Source organism: Ascaphus truei, chromosome 3 (genome assembly GCF_040206685.1).
Source record: "Ascaphus truei isolate aAscTru1 chromosome 3, aAscTru1.hap1, whole genome shotgun sequence".
NCBI lineage: Eukaryota > Metazoa > Chordata > Amphibia > Anura > Ascaphidae > Ascaphus > Ascaphus truei.
The window spans coordinates 348,792,763-348,819,196 of record NC_134485.1 but is presented as its reverse complement, the minus strand read 5'-3'; the positions used below and the strand labels follow the sequence as shown (position 1 = coordinate 348,819,196).

The 26,434-nt window shown below is 39.4% G+C and overlaps 1 long non-coding RNA gene across 1 annotated transcript in view; it reads right to left on the bottom strand.

The window, feature by feature from the left end:
• The window catches only part of LOC142491135 (uncharacterized), a 40,383-nt gene extending 14,588 nt beyond the window's left edge, over positions 1–25,795 (bottom strand). The window contains exon 1 of the long non-coding RNA XR_012800299.1: positions 24,989–25,795. This is a non-coding gene — a long non-coding RNA (uncharacterized LOC142491135). The remainder of the gene's footprint in view (positions 1–24,988) is intronic.
• Positions 25,796–26,434: the final 639 nt, after the last annotated feature.

The window sequence follows — 26,434 nt, the reverse complement described above, 5'->3', positions numbered from 1 at the left end:
AGCAGCTCAGCTCTTTCAAAGTCTATACGATCCTAGGGCATTACAGGTAGCTCAACTGTTAGTGGAAACTAGGTATATTTATAGGAGTCACTATCTCTATGTACTGGAGTAGTGCGGCTAGTGTGCTTTCCAGCATGCAGGAGGTTGAATTCCTCTGTAGGCGCTTGATGCAACTAAAACTAAATTAAGCAGGCTGGACCCCTGTATCAGCAGGGAGCTAATAGGCAGAACGTGGCCTGTACACATTGAGCTTGGTTTCCCCAGAGAGGGGGAGATACTTTTTCCCCAGCCAGGAGGAAGCTGGTTGGCACAGTTCCCTTGGCCTGCTGGACACTGGTTGCAGGGCCTGCTGGGACTGCCTGAGTTGCACACCCAGGAAGATCAAGTTGAGGAAGAGAGAAGGATGTGAGACTGATGTGGAAGCAGGGCTGTCCCGTCCAGGTGATTAGATCAGAGAGGGGTTTCCTGGACTCTCTTGGGGCCGAGTCCTCAACAAAAACAGATAAGGACTTTTGATATTATCATTTGATATATCTGTAAACCGGACTGTGGGTTTTGGGCTGGGAACCAGTTTAATTGGCCAGCAAATCAGAGAAGTTGCTGATGTGTATACGGTCTCCTAAGAGGAGTAGGTACTATTGTTATGCTTTGTTTTCTTAAAGGGATAGTGGGCCTATTGTTTTGTTTATCCCCTGTAAATAAAACCCCTTACAATGAAATATAGAGTTTCCTGCCTTGAATATGGGACACAAGACCCCGCAACGTGACGGAGGTATCACAGTTTGTATAATACCAGACAATAATCTGAGAATAAAATTGGGCAGATATAACCGGTTTTAACTGAAGTTTGTGAATACTAGGACAATTTGATGATTGAACCTAAATTGACGTTACAAATGTAGTTTTGCCCGTGTTTCATTCTGTGTTATGAATCTTCTTTTTAATAGGTTACTTGGTCACATTTTCCTAGTCATTAAGAGTATGACTTGGCAATGTTATCTAATTAATCTAAAAGCTATCTTCTAGTCCCTGCGGGAAGCTGATGTGATGACAAATGATAAAAAGTGCACCGTGGGAAACAAGAAACAAAGTACTTAGGCTCCTTCCTGGGTCAAGTCAGTTATTATCGCTGATTCAGTCCCCCTTTTTCTACCCTGACAGCACCCCTGAAAGAACTGACTAAAAGGAGGGCCCCTACACATGTGGTTTGGATAGAAGAATGTCAAAGGGCTTTTGTTGAGGTAAAGCATTGCCTGTGTGAAAAGCCGACACTAAGGAACCCTGATTTTTCCATATGGGTTACCCTCTTCACAGATAAATTTGACATAGGGCTAGGCACAGTTTTACACCAATAATATAATGGCAAAGAGCACCCAAGTCACACTAAATAGCAGGCTTTAAAAGAAAACTTTTGGGAGGCACTCTGATATTTTTGCCGCTAACAGTTTGTAACCCCACTTACCTGACTCTAAAGAACGTCACCTCAGATTGACAATATACATTGGCAGTGCTTAGTATCGAAGGCCTCTGCAAGGTGCTGGATAAGTGCAGGCTTGTCGTGGGTTTTTGAATATAAGAAGGAAGGGAGCCAGGAACATTTATAAACAAAAAGGTGCTTTATTTGATAGATATAATAATGCTCCACAGACGTTGACATACTGGTTACTTGACAGAAACTTGTGGCAAACAATATCACTCTGGACTTCATCCCCGGGGCAGCTCTCACTCCTACGCTGGGGAGGTACTTAAACTTGTTACCCGTAGGTAAGGATACATTGTTAGTCTCTTGCACTTGTCGAGTGGACCGTTAAGCCATACACGTTAGGCTCCTGAGTTAGCAAAATAAACACAGGGAGAAAAGAACCCCAATGGAGAGCACTCAAGCATAACACAAATCACAGTGTGCTAAAATGGAGGAAGTCGTAGGTGAGGAGGGAATGAATTAAAATAATAATTTATTGGGAGTAATAACTCAACTAAGATAAATGGAACACTAGGTTGCCAGAGTAAATAAGACTCAGAATTGAGCCAAAAAAGCGCAGCGAAATAAAATATACCAAGTCTCATGCGTGAGGTGTGGGCTAGCACCCTTAATGATATGTGCAGGGTGTAGCTAGGTGAATATTTAAACCAATGTGGCTTGGGTCTGCTGGATATGGACACAGGTGCAGCCACTCAGCAAAGATAGAAATGCTCACATTCAGGTAAGTGTTAGTAAGTCAGCCTGCCCATATGCTAATGTAGTGTTTAGAAGCAGATTAAACACTGTGAATGTCAGTGTTAGTGAACTGTCACAGAGATTGCAGTAGCCGCTGTGTATAGCCAGTAGTAAGGCAGTCCAGATAAACAGCCCACTGCTAGTGTCAGTGATAGATGCTGTCATAAAAGGACACAGTCTTGGCAGTAAACAGGGGACACACACTAGATATGTCTCCAGTGTGGGAGCACCCTTGGGAGGGGTGTCTATTCTGACCACAAAAAGGTGGCTGCTGCCGCAATGAATAAAAAGAGAACAGTAGTACACAAGTAGTGTCTACTCACACCTCGGTAGGTAAAAACAACATGAGAATACAGTATCATAAAATTGCAGACCCCGTGGTAGTGCTGAGTCGCTAACCACCTACTTGCTAATGCTGGGTGTATCAAAGTTTGCCTCGGGTGCTGCTCAAGTGGATAATGATAGGCTCAATGCATATGTCTAGCTCCGTGTAGAGGAGCTAGTATGGGACGGTCACGCTCCGATCACGAGCGTTGATCCCGTCCCTTGGACGTGATGACGTCACTGCCGACGTACGTTTGGCAAGGCAATGCTTTCTGAGTTAGCAACCGACTATTATGTATTGCATACTTTCTCCATACCTATGTGATAGGGAACGCGCAGGGAACCCTCCAGTTGGGCTGGTCCCAACATACTCTGGAGTTACTATGCTGAAAACACCTTACCAAGAGCATGCTGTGTCCTTATCAATAGCGTGAACAATGGAGGGCCTTTCCTACTGGTGCTTACTTAGGTCAGGGCATGTTTCTTAACTAAAAATAACAAGCGTGACAGAATACATCTTAATGCACAGGACTATACACTTAAACCTATTTACCGGACTCACAGGCAGGACCACATAGGGTGGAGCTATATATACCCTCTATACTCGCTGTAGTGAAATCACAGGTCGCAGACATACAGGGGAAGGGTGATACCAGAGAGAGCCAACCCAGTTAGCCCATTAAGGCCGTTAACCCCTTATAGAACTAGTAGTCCCCAAAAGGGGGATACACATTGTTAGAAGTAAGCATACATTGCCGGTAACTAAAAAAGTCGAAAGTGTCTGGTGTATAGGGAATTCCAAATGATCTAATGAATGTCTTTTAATTTATTTCAATATTTCTTTCAGCATGTATTTAATTACTACATAGCACAGCAATAATGCCTGTTATGACATGGTGATGTTTCCAGTTAAATTGTCTGTAACAGGGAATGTCCCATTACTCTGGACTGCAGTATGACTTTATACCTGTAGTACAGGTATGGATTTTCAGTGAGCTATGGCTGCTTGAAAACACGGCTAAGGTGCACCCCAGCCTTACTGATTTGTAGCAGGCTTTAAAAGGCAGATTTTCTGGGAGACACTCTTGCTCAAAACAGACTGACTGCTATGAGTCGCCAGAAGGCTGAATTATCCTGCGATGTCCAGCCTCTGATTCACCCCCCATCACTCCATTTCTATCAACTGAAGCAAAACTAATAGTTATGCCTAGAAGTGTGAATGGAGTTATTTTTATTGCAATTGTTTTATGGCAAAAGCTGTATTTTGTTGGTTTTGTATCAGGTGGTAGGTGGGTACATTATTAGGCCAATACTAAACCACTACACAATCTGTAGTAAAGTGCCATCACTTTACAGCATTCTGAGCAAGTAGTTGCTTTACTAATCTTTTATCAAATTGCCCCTTTATTGTGAATATGTATTCCTTTCTATAAATCACCCGTTCTAATCATTACCACTTTTAGCATTTCTTCCCTCCCTTTAAAGTCTTGTTTTGGGTTTTTTTCTTGGGTTCCCAATTATATACTTGAAATATTTAGGGATTTGAAAAATCAGACTCAAAGTCATGATTGAGATATTGTCATAGCTATTTCACACACAGATAACCAGTTTTTTTCAACTCTCCACTTATACCTCAGGAGCGTAAATTTAAAAAAGTATTCAGTATTTTGTTATTTTTCTGATTGATTTTTTTTTTTACTTGAAGGTGCAGAAATGTAACTACTGTACCTTAATGACAAGTAACTTAGATTGTTTGAAATTATAAAAAAAAAGAATCATACAATGTACTTTAGGTATTCTTTGTCTAATTTTGATAATACCCAAGTTACTTACAAGTACAGTAACTGTTAATGTTACTGCAGCTAAGATTTTTCTCTTGTGTGTGTGTCTAGTAGACTTGCAGTCATTAGTAGCTGGCTTGGCAAGTTATCACGGGTACATCTAGTACTGCACGTGTCAATTTTGACATATATAAACACACACACACACACTGGCCCATATTGTATATACTCAAAGTGGAAGCCCTCTTTCAGACATTCTATATAGGATGAAGAGCTGTAACAAATAGTGCTGTTACAGAGTCCAGTGTACTCACACGATATCCATGAAATCAATAAAAGAAAAAATAGGGTACCCAGGTAGTGAAAAAACTTAAAAGGCTTTATTTCAACATAATTAAGTGATATTCAGTAAGGAATAGTCCTCCCACTCCTTTCTCAACTCCTTTAGAAAGCGCAATACTTGCGTGAAACTCGTGGGACTATTCCTTACTAAATACCACTTAATTATGTTCAAATAAAGCCTTTCAAGTTTTTTCCACTACTTGGGTACCCTATTTTTTATTTTATAGATTTCATGGATATTGTGTGAGTGCCCTGGAATCTGTAACAGCATTATTTGTTACACTTCACTTTCTGCGGCACCCGGAGGGGGAGGAGGAGGTTCCCTCATTGCCGCGGACGTGCGGCTGGATCTTCGTGGACAGCGGGACTCAGAGTCAAGTAAAAGGGTTTAATATAGGAGGTAAGAAGGCTTTCTTTACCTCCATTACCCCATACTCAATTCCCCGACGGAGCCATATAGCATTTACCTGCATGTGTGATCTTTTTTATGTCTGTAGTTGGAGACCAGTCGCAGTACTATAACTTCCAGGACTTACTTTTTCCTCCGAAGGACCTATCATTCCTCCCCCGATCCATATAAACCTTGCCTCATTAGAATCAGCGCACTCCAGAGCGCATGACAGTGCTATTTTCTATAGGATGAAGAGCTACCCAAAGCTGTCCACCAAGTCAACTTTCAATAGCATGTCGGCCAATGGCCAATGATATAGAAAGTTATCTGTTTCGTAAAACTACCTCTTCATCCTGTATTCTACATACAGTACTCTGAATAGGTATTTTAGGAGAGCACAACGGGATTTTATTTTACCTAGCCCAAGTTGCAGACATGGATTATATATTGCTTTCGCACTATAAAAAAAAAATCTATAACCCTGGACTAATCGAAAATAAAATTCCAACAATATTGTATTAACCAATTGGGTGGTCCACATTGTGCACTGCTGTTCTAACAGCACCTACCACACTCCCGTTACCATCTCTACGGACACAGCATTGCCTTAGGCCCGCCCGCGGCTGTAGCCCATGCCACCCGCGGTGCGAGGCTCTGACGACATCGCCCCTCTGTCATTGCTGTTCCTGATCCTGCGCTGCTGCTGCGCACGTGACGACGTCCGTTCCTGCGAGACGTATCCCAGTGTGGCTGCTCTGCGGAGGTCTGTGGTCTGGAAGGTTGGGAGGGTCTCCCCCGGAAGCTCCCGCTGACTAAACGAGACGCCTTGGAGCTGTCAGTAACCATCACGAGAGGGGATACTCTCTGAATTATCCACCGCCTTTTACCTTCCAGTGTCTGGTAAGCGGACAGTCCAGCTATTGCTGGTGTGCACATGGGACTTTTTTATTGTGTGTTTTATACTTTCATTAACTATTTAGTTGTTGCATTAAATGTTTTTTATTAATCCCAGTCATCTGTTTGTCTCAGCATCTGTTTGTCTCAGCATTTGTTAGTTGTGTTTTTTGTCATTGTTAGTTACTGTATTACACTATGTTATTTTTATTTCTTTTGCATGACTGATCATCGGTACGAGGAGAACCCAAGTGGATTTCACCATCCATCTGGTTGTATATCCTTTTCCTGTATTTAGTGTATTTCGGTGCCAAGCGCCATAGATATAACTTTCTTTCTCCATTAACCAATTAGTAGCCATAGTGGCCATATGCATGTCTTCATGACTGCTAAGGGGATAAAACACCCAACTACTTACCCATTGTATATCATATCGGTTTAACCGCTATAGTATACAAGGGGTTAATCCTCCCTGGAATGCCTTGTCTCCCTCACCGAGGAACCTACCCTACCTCCCCCAACAAACCTGCTCCCCTCCTATTTCCATGGACAATAGCCCTATTAGCCAAAGGTGGCTTATAGGGCTTTTGACCAATCAAACACATACATCACAAACACAATACACATACAATATTATTACATTTTAAAAATAAAACGTGTCTGTCTGTATGGTCATCAAGAATGGCAGTGATCATGTTACAGTCAGCAACTACTCTGATTTTTGCTGTAACGTGATCATTTTACACGTTCTGCATCTGTCCTATCCCCTAGAAAAAGCCAGGTCCCTCACAGAACAAAAGTTTTAAGGAAGAGAACATACCCGGTGGCTAAAGAAAGATAGAATCAAGGAAGAGAAATACTTACCCAAGATGACTCTTCAAGCAATTGAGGATCCATGGCGTCAACCAAGTTGTCACCAGACCCTGAATTGTGTATTTTTTTAAGTTTGTTTTTTTTTGACCGTGGAATGATCGTTTATGATTTATTTGTTTATTAATCAGCCACTATTTGGGTTAGTTCCAATGAGCTCTGAACCTGATGTGGCCTTTAAGATGGAAGGGTAAGTGATTATTATTTAGTTAATAGTTCCATTAAGTGACAATGTAGCTACCTGGGCTCTTATTGAGAGGGCTTAGGCAGCCCTACTAACACTTGATGGGTTAATTTAGCCATAATTAGGCTTACAATACATTTTTGTGTGCGTATATATGTATATCTCTATATAAATATCAACACCATCATCATCTTCAGTCCTGCTGGAAAATGCCTCCCTATTGATCTTCCAGGTACTGCAAATCCGAATGTAAGGGGTAAATTATATTAATTACTTCGGGAAATCACTTCATGTATGATTTGAATGTGGTCCATTGTGTATCCCCTGCAAAATACAGCTTTTTCTCTAGACTGGGAAAAGTCCAGGATCTGTTGCAGCCGATTAATATCTCTGTAAATGTTCTTGAGGTCCTCTTTGCCTCCTTTCTTGTGGATGAGGAAAACAATGGCATTTCTCAATTCTTCAAGCAGCATTCAAAGAGTTTTGCAAGTCTTATCTTTACTTTTCTCTACTTCTTTGCTAGCTTCTTTCAAGATTTCAGTTCGAATTTCATCTTCCCTGGATGTTTTCCCACTCTTCATGGATTTTATTGTCTCTGTCTTTATTTGTGTAAGGACACATGGTACATCAATTTGCTCATCCTCTGCTGGTTTATGCCCTGTGTTAACCGTGTTCGCATACAATTTCATGACACACAAATTTACTTTTCAAACATTGACTTTACACCTGATGTACAGAAAAAAGTTTCTGAATGCCTCTCCTCTATATCATCCTCGATGGCCCTCCACCAACTCAAACTGAACATGTCAAAGATGGAGCTCCTCATACTTCCTCTAAGCCCTGCTCCCTTCTACATTACTGTTGGCAGCACTATCACAAGCACGCTGCCTAGATGTCACATTTGACTCCTCCCTCACATTGTCCTCTCACATTCACGATTTAATTAAATACAGGAAAAGGGAGACCAAAAAGCGCACCAGCACAAACGGAGCAGGAAGGACCCAAAACAAAAAATGATTAAAAGGGCACTTTAATGTGACAAAAGACACATACAATGCGTTTTGAACGTCACAGCATTCTTTTTCAAGGATAAAACACAATGTAATAACATCCATTATATACCCTCTTACCTTTGGGCCGTTTCGCGCCAAAAAACGGAACCTGATGACGTCATGACACTACGCGAGTCATCGCGCATGCGCAGAGCGACTCAGTGCCGATCTAAGGGCAAAGCAAGTCTCACAGGCAGTGTGGCCATCTTGGTTAAGGGCAAGTCATGGAAAATCACTGCCCTACTAATACAATACATCCCTACGACGCATACATGCAGTGCTAATCACTGCGCATGCGCATTGCGACGAGGCAAACATCAACAATGCTGAAATCCAAACGTTAAGAAATATAGAAGATAGAAAAAGAAAAAACATTCTATAATGAGGAAAATTGAGAAAAACATAATAACTTACAACTTATACTGACACATAAGGGAAAAATAAGAGATATATGAAACATATAAACACAATTTGACAAATAATTTAAAACAACCAAATAACTTAAAAAATATATGTTAAAACATGAATACTGCATAACACATATTGTATATCTAAATCCTAGGAACAAGGGAAATATAACAAATATAATATATAAAGAACATTGTATAAAGGTATTATCAACACAATACATCAAATAACCAAGTTTATCATAAACTTTGTGAAACTTTATGAGATTTGAAGGGCTAATTTGATCAATCATTATTCATTGAACGAGATTGACCTAAAGTGCAATCGACTCTTAAAAATTATCAAACATTACAAGAAATGGGTTAACTGCCAGTCAATATTCAGACCCATAGGGAAGCGTGTTTGGAGAATGAAAATCCAATATGCCTCCCTACGGTTCAGAAGGTTGACATGATCACCTCCTCTAGATTTACAATTAACTGATTCAATTCCCAGGAAGGAAAAATTACTTGTTCCTCACTGACCAAATTCCGTGAAATGTTTGGAAACAGGATGATTTGTGTCTTTCAATCTTATGAGCCTCAAGTGCTCTAACATCCTGACCTTAAGGGCTCTAGTCGTTCTACCCACATATCTCTTGCCACAACCACATGTTATGAGATAAACAACAAATTGACGTTTACAATTTATAAAACTGTTGATCTTAAATTCCTTATTTTTTACTTTATTCACATCATGTGGCTGCGGCAAGGCATACTGTAGAAAACTGTTTGCCGGCTTCATGTGTTTGCATACACTACAAGAGCCACATTTAAAGGAACCCCTGGTGATAAAAGGTTTTATAGACCCAGAAGTATTAAGTTCACTTGGTGAGACATAAGATCCAATTGTTCTCGCTCTACGGTATACAAAAGTAGGACCAGGTTCAACATATTTTTTAAGGACAGGGTCCATGGATAGGACATTCCAATGTTTTGAAATTATAGAGTTAATTTTTCCACTTTGTTTATTAAACTGTGAAATAAAAAGAGGACATTTATTTTTAGACTTTACCAATCCATGTGTACCCTGTTTATTAACAATTGTCTCATTAGTATTGCCAAGGCGAGAGTCCCCAATTGAATGTGCGGGCAACAATGATGCCCTCTCCGTTTGTACTGCATTATTGAAAGCAATTGCTATATGGGATTTAGGGTATCCCCTTTCCAAAAACCTATTCGTCAGTTCCTCAGACTGAGAAAGAAAATCACTAAATGTGGAGCAGTTTCTTCTTAGTCTGAGGAACTGTCCCTTGGGTATGGCTTTTATAATATGAGATGGATGGCAGCTGTCCACCCTAAGAAATGTATTTCTTCCTATACACATCTGTTTGGATTTTTTTATCTATATCTACAAATAATTGTAGATCCAGAAATTCAATGTGATGAAAATGAAAATTTAGTGTAAATTTTAAGTTGTAAATATTATCATTAAGATAGGATACAAAAGCGTGAAGTGTAGTGACATCCCCTTTCCAAATAATAATTAAGTCATCCACAAACCTTTTATAAAAAACAATATTGTGACGAAAAGAATTTGTGCTTGAATATATAAAGAGTGCTTCCCACCACCCCATAAATAAGTTTGCAAAAGAAGGAGCAATACCCTAAATCCCAATTGCTTTCAATAATGCAGTAAAAACGGAGAGGGCATCATTGTTGCCCGCACATTCAATTGGGGACTCTCGCCTTGGCAATACTAATGAGACAATTGTTAATAAACAGGGTACACATGGATTGGTAAAGTCTAAAAATAAATGTCCTCTTTTTATTTCACAGTTTAATAAACAAAGTGGAAAAATTAACTCTATAATTTCAAAACATTGGAATGTCCTATCCATGGACCCTGTCCTTAAAAAATATGTTGAACCTGGTCCTACTTTTGTATACCGTAGAGCGAGAACAATTGGATCTTATGTCTCACCAAGTGAACTTAATACTTCTGGGTCTATAAAACCTTTTATCACCAGGGGTTCCTTTAAATGTGGCTCTTGTAGTGTATGCAAACACATGAAGCCGGCATCCAGATTCTTATCCCTGGTAGTGCTCAGGATAACACACACACTCCCACTCCTCAGGGGGAGGGGAGACAGACTGACTCACTTCTGGGGGAGTCTAAGTACCTTCCATGGGGTTGGGCTTGCAACCCTACCCCATAACAAGGCAGGTCTGATACTGAGAAGCATCACATCAACTGCATGTGACCCAGCCAGTATCCTCCCCTAGGCTGACACTCTCTGGTTGTGTCAAGGCCCGCCCTTGGATACAGCAAATGTATCCAAGGCTGCATTAACAACTAGGCCTTCAGGAGGAATTAACCCATCCACTGCCTGCACCTAACAGGATTTACACTGGTAGGACCCAGAAAAAGAGGGTAACGGCCATAGGCTATGTTACAATTTTAATGAAACACACATAAAAATAATATAGCTCACTCACATGTGAGTTCACACCGGCGGGTATGGGGCAGTATTGGCATGAAACCGGAAGATCACGGCAATGCAGGCTTGTAATCCAGGCAGCTGCGTGGAGACCTGCCTGGATTATAAGCCTGCATTGCCGTGATCTTCCGTTTTTCGTGCCAATGCTACCCCATACCCGCCGGTTTTAACTCACGTGAGTGAGCTATATTATTTTTATGTGTTTTTTATTACAATTTTCTGACAAAAGCTGTGCTGGTCTGTTTTTTCTTCTTTCAACTTTAAAATCGTGATAATTGCGGTCGTAAGTTTTTTTAGCGGGTGGGATATTAAGTCCACTTTAATAGAGTTTAATGTATTAAGCCCATTAATACATATCTGCTATTACACTGGATATAGTAGTGCTCAATACATTTTTAATGTGCAATATGATCATGTCAGGAAGAGTGCACGAGAAAATTGCAAGGAATGGTTGCAAACAGTGCTGCTCACGTATGAAAAAACAATAACATACAAAGTTATTACTTACGGACATGGGTAGCCTTAATTGTCAGTGTCATACTAATGAAAACACAGATGTATTTGATTGAGAAGCTTTAAACACACCTTAAAATATATGCCATGGGCTACGGTTTTTAAGTGACAAACACAATAGACAGTTTGTACAATGTCAATCTTTGCACATCTCAAGGAATAAATTACCTGTATTCAGGAACAATACATGGTTAGACCATGCACTGGACACTGAAGTACTTGGATTATGTTACAGGTAATGTTATGATCACATAGTAATCTTGCTACTTAGATGTGACTAACTTCAATCTTAGATAGTCACAAGAAGGGAAAGTCTCTTTATGTTGCACTCAGTTGTAATGTAGAATTGGCAATAAGAATATACAGTAAAATTTCACTTTTAATACTCAGATTTAAACTAAAGTCAAATTATAAAACATGAACTTGACAGTGAATGAATATATACAGTGAAGCAATCTAGATAAAAACTGTGTAGATAAAACAAGATAAAGCGAGCGGTGATAGGGAGTGATCAACTACAAACTACGTATTGTTTGTAGTTGATCACTCCCTATCACCACTCCCTTTTTCTCATTTATATTTGTTGGCTTATCTCTTATAAGCCCTTCTTGGGTGTAGATCCTAGCTCCAGACATACCATGGCGGGCTATCTCACGAGTGGCATGGACACCTCCGGTTGGCTGGATGAAGCTAAAAATGTGTTCACTAAAGAACCATTAGTCACCTCGGAGGTGAACCATGATATTATAAATTATTTTAGAAATATTTCTAAACTCCTGAGAACACAAACACAAGTCTGGTGGGAAATCACCAGTCTGCAGAACTATATAAAACACATGATTCCACGTGGGCTTAGATTAAGACTAAGCCCTGCATACTATACAGTGGCGACACAGTTTATCGCACTGCGGCCAGATCCGCAAGCCGGGAGATTTCCCGGCTTGCTAGTGGCCGCCCCTCGGCGTGCCGCGCGTCATAGACGCGCGGTCACGCGTCTTCGGGAGCGTGCGCCCCCTGCACGCATGTCCAGGGGCTCCCCGAGGGAGCCCTGGTGTCCCGCGATCGCGGGACAGCGGCAGGGGGTTCCGGGGGACCCGGCGGACCCGGCAGCGGTAGGGAGAGCGCCCCGATCGGAGGGCGCTCTTCCGCTGCTTCGGCGCGCGCCCGTCACTCTCGGGCGCGCGCCAGGCTACTGCTGCGGCCAAGAACGGGCAAATGCTCGAATAAACTTGGCCGCAGCAGTATAACGTCAGAAGAGTTTATTAAGCAGTGGGAAACTATATTATCTAACTGCTCCAAGGAATTAATGACTTTACTGATCGATCACGAAAAACACGATTAGAAACAACTAGTAATGATCTGGATGCCAGTTTAAACGACATTAGTAAGTACAATAAGCTACAGGAATTTGAAGAGTTTGAGCGTCAATTGGAAACAAATATGGAGAAATTTAAGAAGGAGCAAAGGACAGGAAGCATTGAAAGTTCCTCCGTGACAATCGTGACTATGAACAGGGCACGGTGTATAGATATCCATCAAGATCTAATAAATGGATGAATGCACCTGAGTAGTCCTCTTCAGAGACAGATATGTCAGAAGGGGATTAATGTCTACGTCACATGGTTTTGCTAGAGACCGTTGTAAACCAACCCCTAAGGTAACTTTGGTTGTTTTGTTAGCACAAGCCCAGTCAAACGTAAAGTCTGCAGGGGAAAAAAAGAACATTAACAGTAAGAAAAGCTCCACCTGCTCCCAGTCATTAATAACAACAGATAGCGAGACCGATTGATTACAGATCTTTAATCTGTCCAAACACGTTTTCAGTCCAGAAGAACTGAGCCTTCTAAAGAAGGGACTGTCTTTTTCACCCAATTCAGATTTCAACTTGTTTGAGTGGGTGAAAGATTTGAATCTTTTCGGTAGACGTTTATTACTGAATAAATTCCATACCAAGAGGTCTAATGAAAACATTGCAAGCATGAGTCTACTAGACAGGCAGAATCTTGATGACCTTAATATCATACTTGAACAGAATGAGTCTACCGATAGCGATATCACAGTTTGCTTCACTCATCTTAAAAAGAAGAGCCATTTCACGCCTCCATTGAATATCTGCCCCGCAGTTGAATTGTTCGTTTCGTGTAACTAGGGATCTATTCTGGTAGCCACAGGATGCGGTAGTACAGAGCACAGCGAACGACAGGACTCCACAGGACAGCAGTGATGAAGATTAAAAAGTTTTCTTTATTAGCACATCATGGTGCAGACAGGTGCAGACAGGTATGGGTGCAAAATCTCCTCCTCTTACGCGTTTCACGCCTGTGTTTGGCGCTTCGTCAGAGAGTGAGTGTAGATGTGCTGTGTTCCCCCTCTTATACCACACTGATTGCCTGTAATAGCCTTCAGCCGCCATAACCGGAAACCGGAAGTGACGCAGGTTCAGTCAAGAAACCGGAAATGACGTGTCGCAATGTATGCGAGGTGGTGAGATGTTTACAAACCACCCATGTAGTCATGGTGATTACCACGTCATCTCCTCTAGTAATGAAATGGAAAATTTAAAACAAAGGGGAGAAACACAGCCATATACCTTGCAGAAATGTGTTTTAAAATAATCTATGCAAGGTTTAACGATAAAAACAAAATGTATCAAAGTGTACAGAGGACCTCTAAAGGTATATGCATATTGTTACTGAAGTATATAGGTTATAAAACTTCATATGATGAGTATACATTGGGCCAAACAAATGGACATTATTAAAGAAATATCAATATATAATATAGGATCCGGAAATATTATGCATACAGTACATGAAGAGATATATCACACCCAGATACAATTTCATATCGAATTAGGATATATAAGGGTGTTGGAGGAACAGAATATATGCAGATATATCAAATTAAAGCATTGCTACAGTATACATCATAGACTATCATCATTGATAAAGCATAATCATTAAATCAAAAAATGTTTAAGTTCCCAATCGGTATTTATACCCCCGGGTGATAGTGACCCGAGGGTATAAATCCAAAACATTTCCATTTGATTGAGTCTACTCTCCCTGTTACCTCCCCTAGTATGTTTAGGGATATGTTCCAGGGCATTGAATGTAAAAGAATCAATTGAACCATGGGGGCACTCAGTAAAGTGTTTAGAAACAGGTAAGTTTAAGTCATTCTTTTTTATGGATCGAAGATGTTCTGAAATTCTAATTTTAAGTGGACAAATCGTCCTACCAATGTATGTCTTGCCACAGGCACAATTTAGTTTGTATACTACATAATTTGTTTTACATGTCATAAAGTGATTAACTTTGTATTTTTTGCCTGTAACTTTACTAATAATCTCTTTCAAAGGAGTAGCAAATTTACAATAGGTACAATCCCCACATTTATGGAACCCTTTGGGAAATTTTTTAGATTTTGTTTTCGATACATACAAACTTGGTGATACATGATAGCCAATAGTCCTAGCTTTTTTGTACACAAATTTTGGGGGGTTTGACACAACAGCAGTCAAATCTTTATCTAGCTGTAAAATTCTCCAATGTTTTTCTATGATTTTTTTAATATGGTTAGCCTGATTATTGTAAGTTGTAATAAAAAGAGGGGTTTCTGAATTCTGATCAGAGACATGTTTACGTTTCATTTTTTCCTGTTTTGGAGTTTTTAACAGATCCGTGTGTTCTTTGCTAATGGCATTTTTAAAGGCTGATTGGATGATATTCTCTGAATATCCTCTCTTTCTGAATCTATCATTTAATATCTCTGATTCCTTTATAAATGATTCTTCAGTAGAACAGATTCTCCGTAATCTGAGATACTGTCCTGTGGGAATGCCATGCAGTAACGATTTTGGATGGCTGCTATTGGCCCTAAGGAGGGAGTTGCGTGCGTTAGGTTTACGGTATGTTAATTTGAATTTTGCAATCAGTATCTATATACAAATTAATATCTAAAAAGTTTATGTGATTAATATGGATCAATGACGTGAATTTTAAGTTAAAGGTATTATCATTGAGATAATCAATAAAGTTCCCTAGTGTAGAGTAATCTCCCCTCCATATCAGAATGAGATCGTCAATGTATCGACGGTAAAATATAATATTATGACGGAAAGGGTTAGTGTCCCCAAAAATGTGAATATTTTCCCAAAATCCCATAAATAAATTCGCGTAAGAAGGTGCAAAAGAAGTCCCCATAGCAGTGCCTTGTTTTTGAAGATAAAAGTGCTCATCGAATAAAAAATAATTGTGTTGTAATAAGAAAATAATACAGTCTAACAAGAAAGTGATTTGAGGGGTGTGCAAATTTGAAGTGTTAAGGAAGTGAGTGGTAGCTTGAATACCTAATTCGTGACTAATAATAGTGTATAAGGATGCCACATCTAGTGTTACCCAGAAATAATTGTGATACCAAGTGATGTTATTCAACATAGTTAATAAATGTGTTGAGTCTCTGAGATAAGAGGGGAGACCTCTCACCAAGGGTTGCAGATAAACATCCACATACCTAAATGCACCATCTCCCAAAGATCCAATACTGGAAATGATTGGTCTGCCTGGTGGATTTTCCAGGGACTTATGGATCTTTGGGAGATGGTGAAAAATAGGTATTGTGGGAAAACGGTTACATAAATATTGGGTTTCTTGATTAGATAACACACGCAACTCTCTACCAAGATCAATAAGTGTATTCAATTCTGTTTGATAAACATTTGTAGGATCCTTCTCCAATATAAGATAGCAAGTCCTATCATTAAGCTGTCTCAATGCTTCTGCTAGGTAATGCTCTTTTAGCATAACCACAGTGGCTCCGCCTTTATCTGCGTTTTTTATCATAATTTTATCATTGGTTTTTAATTGATAAAGTACAGTACGTTCTTCTGTGGTAAGATTGTCTGATCCTATATTGGAGAATGAGTATCCTTTTGCCAAAATTTGTAGGTCACGTTCTACTAATTTTTCGAACGTTTCTAGAAAAGGTCCTTTATTATATGTGGGACAAAAAAGTGATCTGTTTTTAAGACCTGAATCCTTACTGTGTGTAAGGAATGTTGTTATGTCTTCTGATTCCTCTGAGTCATGCTCTGCTAAAAGATCTGTTACTGTAAGTCTTGTAAAATAGTACATTCTTGAAAACTAAGAGAGTCATGATACATTGTGTCCATCGGCGTCTCTATAGGAGATACAGGAGACTCAGATGGAGACAAGGTAACAGTAGACTCTTTCCTGTTGTTAAACCATTTTTTTAAAGTTAATTTCCGTATAAATTTTTGTACATCTATAACAGTAGAAAAAAGATCAAAATTTTCATTCAATGCATAGTTTAAACCCTTATTTAGGAGGCTAATTTCATCCTTATTCAAAGGTATCCCAGAAATATTGATCACATTGCTATTTTCAATACTTAAGTGTCCATCTTTCTCTTCTTCTCTTTTTGGGTTTTTTCTTTTGGCCGAGTGCCTTGTTCTTTTGAATAGTTTTTTGGGGCCTTGGATTGGTATGATGATGAAGATTCATATCTCCGTGTATATGAGGTTGATGGTCTATTATCCTGATCTTCTAAATCACGTGTATACCTCTCTGTATCTGCGCCATTAGAAAAAGAGACTGAAGATGGACGTCCTTCAATATCTGAGGTGTCAGACATACTGGACATATCGGATCTATTTTTCAAAATGGATTTATTAGGGGTGGATTTGGTTGGGTTTTCTCTCTCTCTGTATGAGTATCTCTTCTGATTTTTATTGGCATTTCTGTGTTGTACAAGTTTTTGCCACATGTATATTTGATTATGTACATAGTCCATTTTATCCCTCTCATATTTCTTCTGTTTCTGTACCATTAAATCCTGTTCCATGTTTTTAATATGTTTGCCCAATTTCTCATCACAGCTGTCAAACTCGTCCATGTCTTGTAAATCATTTAAATTACATTGTAGGTCAGTCACTGCTTTAGATTTTATTTTCTTCTCCTCTATTTTATGTTCTATAATTAAATCAATGAGTTTGAAGGAACAGTCATCAAGGAGTCTGACCCATTTATTTTCAAACTCTTTTGATGGGAACCCAAATGATGGCGTTTTTGTGATCCTCAGACCCCTTGGTAAACGTTTAACCAACCGGTAGTTTTCTAATGTTGTTATATCCCACCATAAACGTATATCAGTTGAAAGTGCCTTCTCAAAATTATTGAAGAACATCGGTAAGTCAATATCTTCATTATCAATCGGGAGTGTTAGACCTTCAAATACTTGTGCTGCTTTTTTGTTGCATTTTGAATTGTCTGTGCAGTTACTGTATGTGCATAAGACATGGATTTGTGTTGACTTGTGTCAGAGTCCTCTGATTGGCACTCCATAGCCTGTCTGTCACCATGTATTATAAAATTCAAATCCAAATAGGAAGAGCACTGAGAGTCCTTGAGTCCCACAATAATCTCATATAAGTCATACACAGGTCATGAGCTACTATGTATTTCAGTAACTGTAGGGTAAAAGAACAATGTTCTAGTATAGTGCTACAAATGACCAGTTTGATGGCAATATATAAACAATCTTGATTGAAGAGCGTTAATCAACGGTAGGTTATATACACAAGTGAGTGCTGGTGTATGCAGGTGGGCGTATATAAGAGACATGTATATATATATAGCCCTGGTGAGTGTTGTAAGCAGAGATATATAAACCCTACCACATCACTCCCAATAAGGACACAGTCTCAGACCGCCTAAAGTCACCTGTATAGTACCTCCCAGTAATGCAATAATGCCAAAGACTCACGTGAACCATGCCCGTTTTCCTCCTGAATAATAACAGAAAACTACCGGTTGGTTAAACGTTTACCAAGGGGTCTGAGGATCACAAAAACGCCATCATTTGGGTTCCCATCAAAAGAGTTTGAAAATAAATGGGTCAGACTCCTTGATGACTGTTCCTTCAAACTCATTGATTTAATTATAGAACATAAAATAGAGGAGAAGAAAATAACATCTAAAGCAGTGACTGATCTACAATGTAATTTAAATGATTTACAAGACATGGACGAGTTTGACAGCTGTGATGAGAAATTGGGCAAACATATTAAAAATATGGAACAGGATTTAATGGTACAGAAACAGAAGAAATATGAGAGGGATAAAATGGACTATGTACATAATCAAATATACATGTGGCAAAAACCTGTACAACACAGAAATGCCAATAAAAATCAGAAGAGATACTCAAACAGAGAGAGAGAAAACCCAACCAAATCCACCCCTAATAAATCCATTTTGAAAAATAGATCCGATATGTCCAGTATGTCTGACACCTCAGATATTGAAGGACGTCCATCTTCAGTCTCTTTTTTTAATGGCGCAGATACAGAGAGGTATACACGTGATTTAGAAGATCAGGATAATAGACCATCAACCTCATATACACGGAGATATGAATCTTCATCATCATACCAATCCAAGGCCCCAAAAAACTATTCAAAAGAACAAGGCGCTCGGCCAAAAGAAAAAACCCAAAAAGAGAAGAAGAGAAAGATGGACACTTAAATATTGAAAATAGCAATGTGATCAAAATTTCGGGGATACCTTTGAATAAGGATGAAATTAGCCTCCTAAATAAGGGTTTAAACTATGCATTGAATGAAAATTTTGATCTTTTTTCTACTGTTATAGATGTACAAAAATTTATACGGAAATTAACTTTAAAAAAATGGTTTAACAACAGGAAAGAGTCTACTGTTACCTTGTCTCCATCTGAGTCTCCTGTATCTCCTATAGAGACGCCGATGGACACAATGTATCATGACTCTCTTAGTTTTCAAGAATGTACTATTTTACAAGACTTACAGTAACAGATCTTTTAGCAGAGCATGACTCAGAGGAATCAGAAGACATAACAACATTCCTTACACACAGTAAGGATTCAGGTCTTAAAAACAGATCACTTTTTAGTCCCACATATAATAAAGGACCTTTTCTAGAAACGTTCGAAAAATTAGTAGAACGTGACCTACAAATTTTGGCAAAAGGATACTCATTCTCCAATATAGGATCAGACAATCTTACCACAGAAGAACGTACTGTACTTTATCAATTAAAAACCAATGATAAAATTATGATAAAAAACGCAGATAAAGGCGGAGCCACTGTGGTTATGCTAAAAGAGCATTACCTAGCAGAAGCATTGAGACAGCTTAATGATAGGACTTGCTATCTTATATTGGAGAAGGATCCTACAAATGTTTATCAAACAGAATTGAATACACTTATTGATCTTGGTAGAGAGTTGTGTGTGTTATCTAATCAAGAAACCCAATATTTATGTAACAGTTTTCCCACAATACCTATTTTTCACCATCTCCCAAAGATCCATAAGTCCCTGGAAAATCCACCAGGCAGACCAATCATTTCCAGTATTGAATCTTTGGGAGATGGTGTATCTAGGTATGTGGATGTTTATCTGCAACCCTTGGTGAGAGGTCTCCCCTCTTATCTCAGAGACTCAACACATTTATTAACTATGTTGAATAACATCACTTGGTATCACAATTATTTCTGGGTAACACTAGATGTGGCATCCTTATACACTATTATTAGTCACGAATTAGGTATTCAAGCTATCACTCACTTCCTTAACACTTCAAATTTGCACACCCCTCAAATCACTTTCTTGTTAGACTGTATTATTTTCTTATTACAACACAATTATTTTTTATTCGATGAGCACTTTTATCTTCAAAAACAAGGCACTGCTATGGGGACTTCTTTTGCACCTTCTTACGCGAATTTATTTATGGGATTTTGGGAAAATATTCACATTTTTGGGGACACTAACCCTTTCCGTCATAATATTATATTTTACCGTCGATACATTGACGATCTCATTCTGATATGGAGGGGAGATTACTCTACACTAGGGAACTTTATTGATTATCTCAATGATAATACCTTTAACTTAAAATTCACGTCATTGATCCATATTAATCACATAAACTTTTTAGATATTAATTTGTATATAGATACTGATTGCAAAATTCAAATTAACATACCGTAAACCTAACGCACGCAACTCCCTCCTTAGGGCCAATAGCAGCCATCCAAAATCGTTACTGCGTGGCATTCCCACAGGACAGTATCTCAGATTACGGAGAATCTGTTCTACTGAAGAATCATTTATAAAGGAATCAGAGATATTAAATGATAGATTCAGAAAGAGAGGATATTCAGAGAATATCATCCAATCAGCCTTTAAAAATGCCATTAGCAAAGAACGCACGGATCTGTTAAAAACTCCAAAACAGGAAAAAATGAAACGTAAACATGTCTCTGATCAGAATTCAGAAACCCCTCTTTTTATTACAACTTACAATAATCAGGCTAACCATATTAAAAAAATCATAGAAAAACATTGGAGAATTTTACAGCTAGATAAAGATTTGACTGCTGTTGTGTCAAACCCCCCAAAATTTGTGTACAAAAAAGCTAGGACTATTGGCTATCATGTATCACCAAGTTTGTATGTATCGAAAACAAAATCTAAAAAATTTCCCAAAGGGTTCCATAAATGTGGGGATTGTACCTATTGTAAATTTGCTACTCCTTTGAAAGAGATTATTAGTAAAGTTACAGGCAAAAAATACAAAATTAATCACTTTATGACATGTAAAACAAATTATGTAGTATACAAACTAAATTGTGCCTGTGGCAAGACATACATTGGTAGGACGATTCGTCCACTTAAAATTAGAATTTCAGAACATCTTCGATCCATAAAAAAGAATGACTTAAACTTACCTGTTTCTAAACACTTTACTGAGTGCCCCCATGGTTCAATTGATTCTTTTACATTCAATGCCCTGGAACATATCCCTAAACATACTAGGGGAGGTAACAGGAAGAGTAGACTCAATCAAAGGGAAATGTTTTGGATTTATAACCTCGGGTCACTATCACCCGGGGGTATAAATACCGATTGGGAACTTAAATTTTTTTGATTTAATGATTATGCTTTATCAATGATGATAGTCTATGATGTACAGCAATGCTTTAATTTGATATATCTGCATATATTCTGTTCCTCCAACACCCTTATATATCCTAATTCGATATGAAATTGTATCTGGGTGTGATATATCTCTTCATGTACTGTATGCATAATATTTCCGGATCCTATATTATATATTGATATTTCTTTAATAATGTCCATTTGTTTGGCCCAATGTATACTCATCATATGAAGTTTTATAACCTATATACTTCAGTAACAATATGCATATACCTTTAGAGGTCCTCTGTACACTTTGATACATTTTGTTTTTATCGTTAAACCTTGCATAGATTATTTTAAAACACATTTCTGCAAGGTATATATATGGCTGTGTTTCTCCCCTTTGTTTTAAATTTTCCATTTCATTACTAGAGGAGATGACGTGGTAATCACCATGACTACATGGGTGGTTTGTAAACAACTCACCACCTCGCATACATTGCGACACATCACTTCCGGTTTCTTGACTGAACCCGCGTCACTTCCGGTTTCCGGTTATGGCGGCTGAAGGCTATTACAGGCAATCAGTGTGGTATAAGAGGGGGAACAAAGCACATGTACACTCACTCTCTGACGAAGCGCCAAACACAGGCGTGAAACGCGTAAGAGGAGGAGATTTTGCACCCATACATGTCTGCACCTGTCTGCACCTGTCTGCACCATTATGTGCTAATAAAGAAAACTTTTTAATCTTCATCACTGCTGTCCTGTGGAGTCCTGTCGTTCGCTGTGCTCTGTACTACCGCATCCTGTGGCTACCAGAATATCTACTTTACCCAGCGGAAGCACGCATATTCAGGAGGAAAACGGGCATGGTTCACGTGAGTCTTTGGCATTATTGCATTACTGGGAGGTACTATACAGGTGACTTTAGGCGGTCTGAGACTGTGTTCTTATTGGGAGTGATGTGGTAGGGTTTATATATCTCTGCTTACAACACTCACCAGGGCTATATATATATACATGTCTCTTATATACGCCCACCTGCATACCCCAGCACTCACTTGTGTATATAACCTACCGTTGATTAACGCTCTTCAATCAAGATTGTTTATATATTGCCATCAAACCTGGTCATTTGTAGCACTATACCTGTAGCACTATTGTTCTTTTACCCTACAGTAACTAGGGATCTAGAAGCGGAACCTACACACTGTATATCAGCAAATAACCTTACAGCCAAGGACAGAAGTGGCCTTAATGATCTCATGTCCAATACCACATATACCATCAAACCATCTGATAAAGGTGCCAATATTGTCATTCAATAAACTGATGCTTACATGAAAGAAAATAAGAGATTCTTAGGTTATAAGTATTGCCACGAGATTTTGAACAGTAGCCCCACCTCACAATATAAAAAAATATCTGTTTGCTATTCTGCAAAAGGGCCTTGATGCCGATTTAATAAACAGACAGGAATATGACTTTATGTACCCAAAATCTCCAGCTGTGGCAACTTTTTATAGTTTGCCAAAAGTACATAAAAAACAGCAGTATCCACCTGGACGTCCAATCGTTTCAGGGAATACGTTTGACAGAGGGTCGTAGTATCTACATTGACAAGGTCCTAATGGGCTTTGTCACTAGTTTACCATCATATGTGCAAGATACACTGAAAAAACCTAATGGTATTAACATCACCTCTGTGACTATACATCTGAGTTTAGACGCCGAGTCCTTATATACTTCAATTATTCAAAAGAATGACCTTGCTGCTGTAGCACATTTCCTGTCCACCAGGGATTGCAGATTTAACAAACACAATGTATTTGTCCTTGATCTGCTCAATTACATACTCTAAGCTAAGACAACAATTTTTTGTTTGATGGGAATTATTACCACCAGACCCAGGGTACAGCATGTGCACCTACTTATGCCAACTTGTACCTGGGCTGGTTTGAATATGTTCACTTATTCTGTGAGGAATTGTCATTGTATACTGATCATATTGTTCTATGGATCAGATACATAGACAATATTCTCCTATTGTGGGGTGGCCCACAGATGCTTCTCCTGGAAATTGTAATGTGCCTGAATACGAATACCTTTAATTTGAGGTTAACTACTGTACTGAACAACATCCATTACTTTCTTGGACATAAATATCTTTGTCAATTCAGATCGCAATATTCAAACTAAGGTATTTAGGAAAAGTACAGCTAATAATAGTTTATTACTGGCACAGAGTCAACATCCACCCGGTCTCATAGCTGGGATACCTATTGGTCAATATCTCCGATTAAGGAGGAATTGTTCTACAATACAGGAGTTCATACACCAGTCCAAAGAATTACGTGACCGTTTCCTAAGTTGGGGGTATAGCATTAAAACGCTAAATCGTGCTTATCATAGGGCACTACATAGTGATAGAGATACTCTTCTTTCGTCTAATACATTTAAAGTTCAGGATTCAACAATACAATGCATCAGTACCTATAATAAGAGATGGTGGGCAATAAAAAGGATCTTCTCTCGTCATTGTCATCTCTTCCTATCTGATGAGGATTTGGTGAAAGTTCTTGGTCCTAAACTTATAATCACAAGTAGACATTCAAAAAAAATCTACGCAACATTCTTGTCCATAGCCACCACCAGCGCCCTAGGGCAGAAAATTGGCTAATTCCAACAATAGGCATGTTTCGGTGTCACGGGTGTAAAGCGTGCAAACACGTTATCGCTGCAAAAATATTCGCTAATCACGACAATACACAGAACTTTAAGGTGGACACTTTTATTAACTGCAGAACCACCAACGTGATTTACCTCATCACTTGTAATTGTAGTAAAAGGTATGTGGGTAAGACCACTATGCAACTTCGCAGATGCCTACTCGAATACGTTAACTCCCTCAAACATGCCAATGACACACCAGTTGCGCAGCACGTCACACATTTCCATAATGGTGATGTGAAATGCCTAACATTCATGGGCATATACCAACTGAAATACCCTGCCAGGGGTAGCAATATTGATCAGATGTTAATATGGATTGAGGTGGAAATATAAACTGAAGACACGTAGCTCAAATGGTCTTAATGAGGGATTTACGTATACCCTGTTTATTTGAATTGGCTTCTATCTATTAGGACATCTCCTAGTATGCTCATTCTCGCATCCTGTTTATTGTGTTTACTCTATGTACTGTGTTTAAGTTTCTGTATTTACTATAGTGTATTTTTTGTACATGGTATTAACATTTATTATTATCATTATTATTTTTTGACTATTCCAAACTTGTGACTATATTGCTACTTGTTTGGACTATATCAAATCATGTCCAGTGTAATTGTAACATGCATGTAACATGTATGTGACAAATTAAAGAACTTATAACATATAAATGTAACCCCCCTTCCCCCCTACCCCCCCTCCCCCCCTCCTCCCCCCCCCCCCCCCCGGCAGCAGGGGTAGGGTGTACACGTGGGAACAAAGTCCTGCTCTGCTCCTGATGGGATTAGAGTGTCAGCTCCTTGGTCAGTTACCTGTGATCTCATGGTTCCTGTTGGCAGGTTCAGGCCTTGGCTGTAATGGAGGGTAGTTGGTGGGTTGGAGGACAAGATAAGAAATAGAGCGCCAGGATCTTTTACAACTCACAGGTATTTTATTGACAGGCACACACCAGCTCCAGGCTTGCACAGGATCAATTATTATCTTATAGAGCACAATACCTCAATAGACAGGTTCCCTGTATAATGCTTTCTTCAGGACAATTTCCCTCAGTGCCCCTTCCCATTCAGGTAAGTACATCTGGATCAGTCTTGGCCTCTAGTACACCACAAATCTTTTGGGCTTCCTAGCTTCTAGCACACTGCATCCCAAAATACTGCTCCAGTCTGAATATCACTCAGGAAGGGCTTACTTCAATTCTCTTGGTTTTGTAAGTGCCTCCCAGGGGCTGGGTTCCCAGGCAGTCTTCCCTTAGCAGTCCCTGGTCCTCACTGTTCCAACTGTCACTAACTTACTAATTCCTAATTTACTAACTTCTATATTAATAACTCATGTTACTAACTTCTAAGTTACTAACTTATTCCTAACTTATAACTCACTAGCTCACTAACTTATATCTCACTCCTTGCCTGTCCTCCCCTCAACTGACTTAATCTTAACTGTCATACATCTCACAGCCTCACTGGTTGCCTAGCAACATGTTAACTGCAGACTCTGAAGCTATGACATACTCCTATGAAAAAGTAAGGGGACTATTTATCTCCTACAACTGCCTCTCCTCACTATCCTCCCTGTCCCTCTCCTCAACTGATTACTGACTAAACTGTCCCTTTTTTAAATGTCAACGCGAGCTCCCTCGCGCTACAAACTGCCTTAACTGCAAATGCAGCCACCCTATTGGCTAAGTCGCAGCATGTGACATTCCCCTGAGGCTCATGGGACTTGTAGTCCCTGCGCGGAGCGTTTCCTGTAATGGCCGCCGCACCTGCACCACACAACATGGCCACCGCGAGTCCTCCCGCACATCTGTGCATGCGCGATCCCTGCGTGCGTGCATAACAAACATGGAGGCGCCCTGCAGAGGGAGCCGCCGGTAAGCCCGTCGCCAACTGCAACAGCCTCCCACAGTAGCGGAGGTAAGGGGGGAAACGAAGGACCGGTGATATAAATGCACATGCATGTGTTTATATACATTACATCAGATCTGACATCATTGCATTTTTTAATACTTATAGGAAGCGGTTACTGTATCCATATATATAGTTCATTGTCTGTCTGGTTTAGATTAATTTGGAGGTTTATGCTATTATTACCCTTTAGGCACATGCAAGTTATGCTTGGACACCATGACATTAAAAATAGTATGAGCACTAATGTTGATAGACGATTTGGTGTCTATCTCCATAGACATGCACATTCGTAAATGTAACAAGGGACTGGTGTATCAGTCTCCCCACACATATGTACCTATATAGGAATAC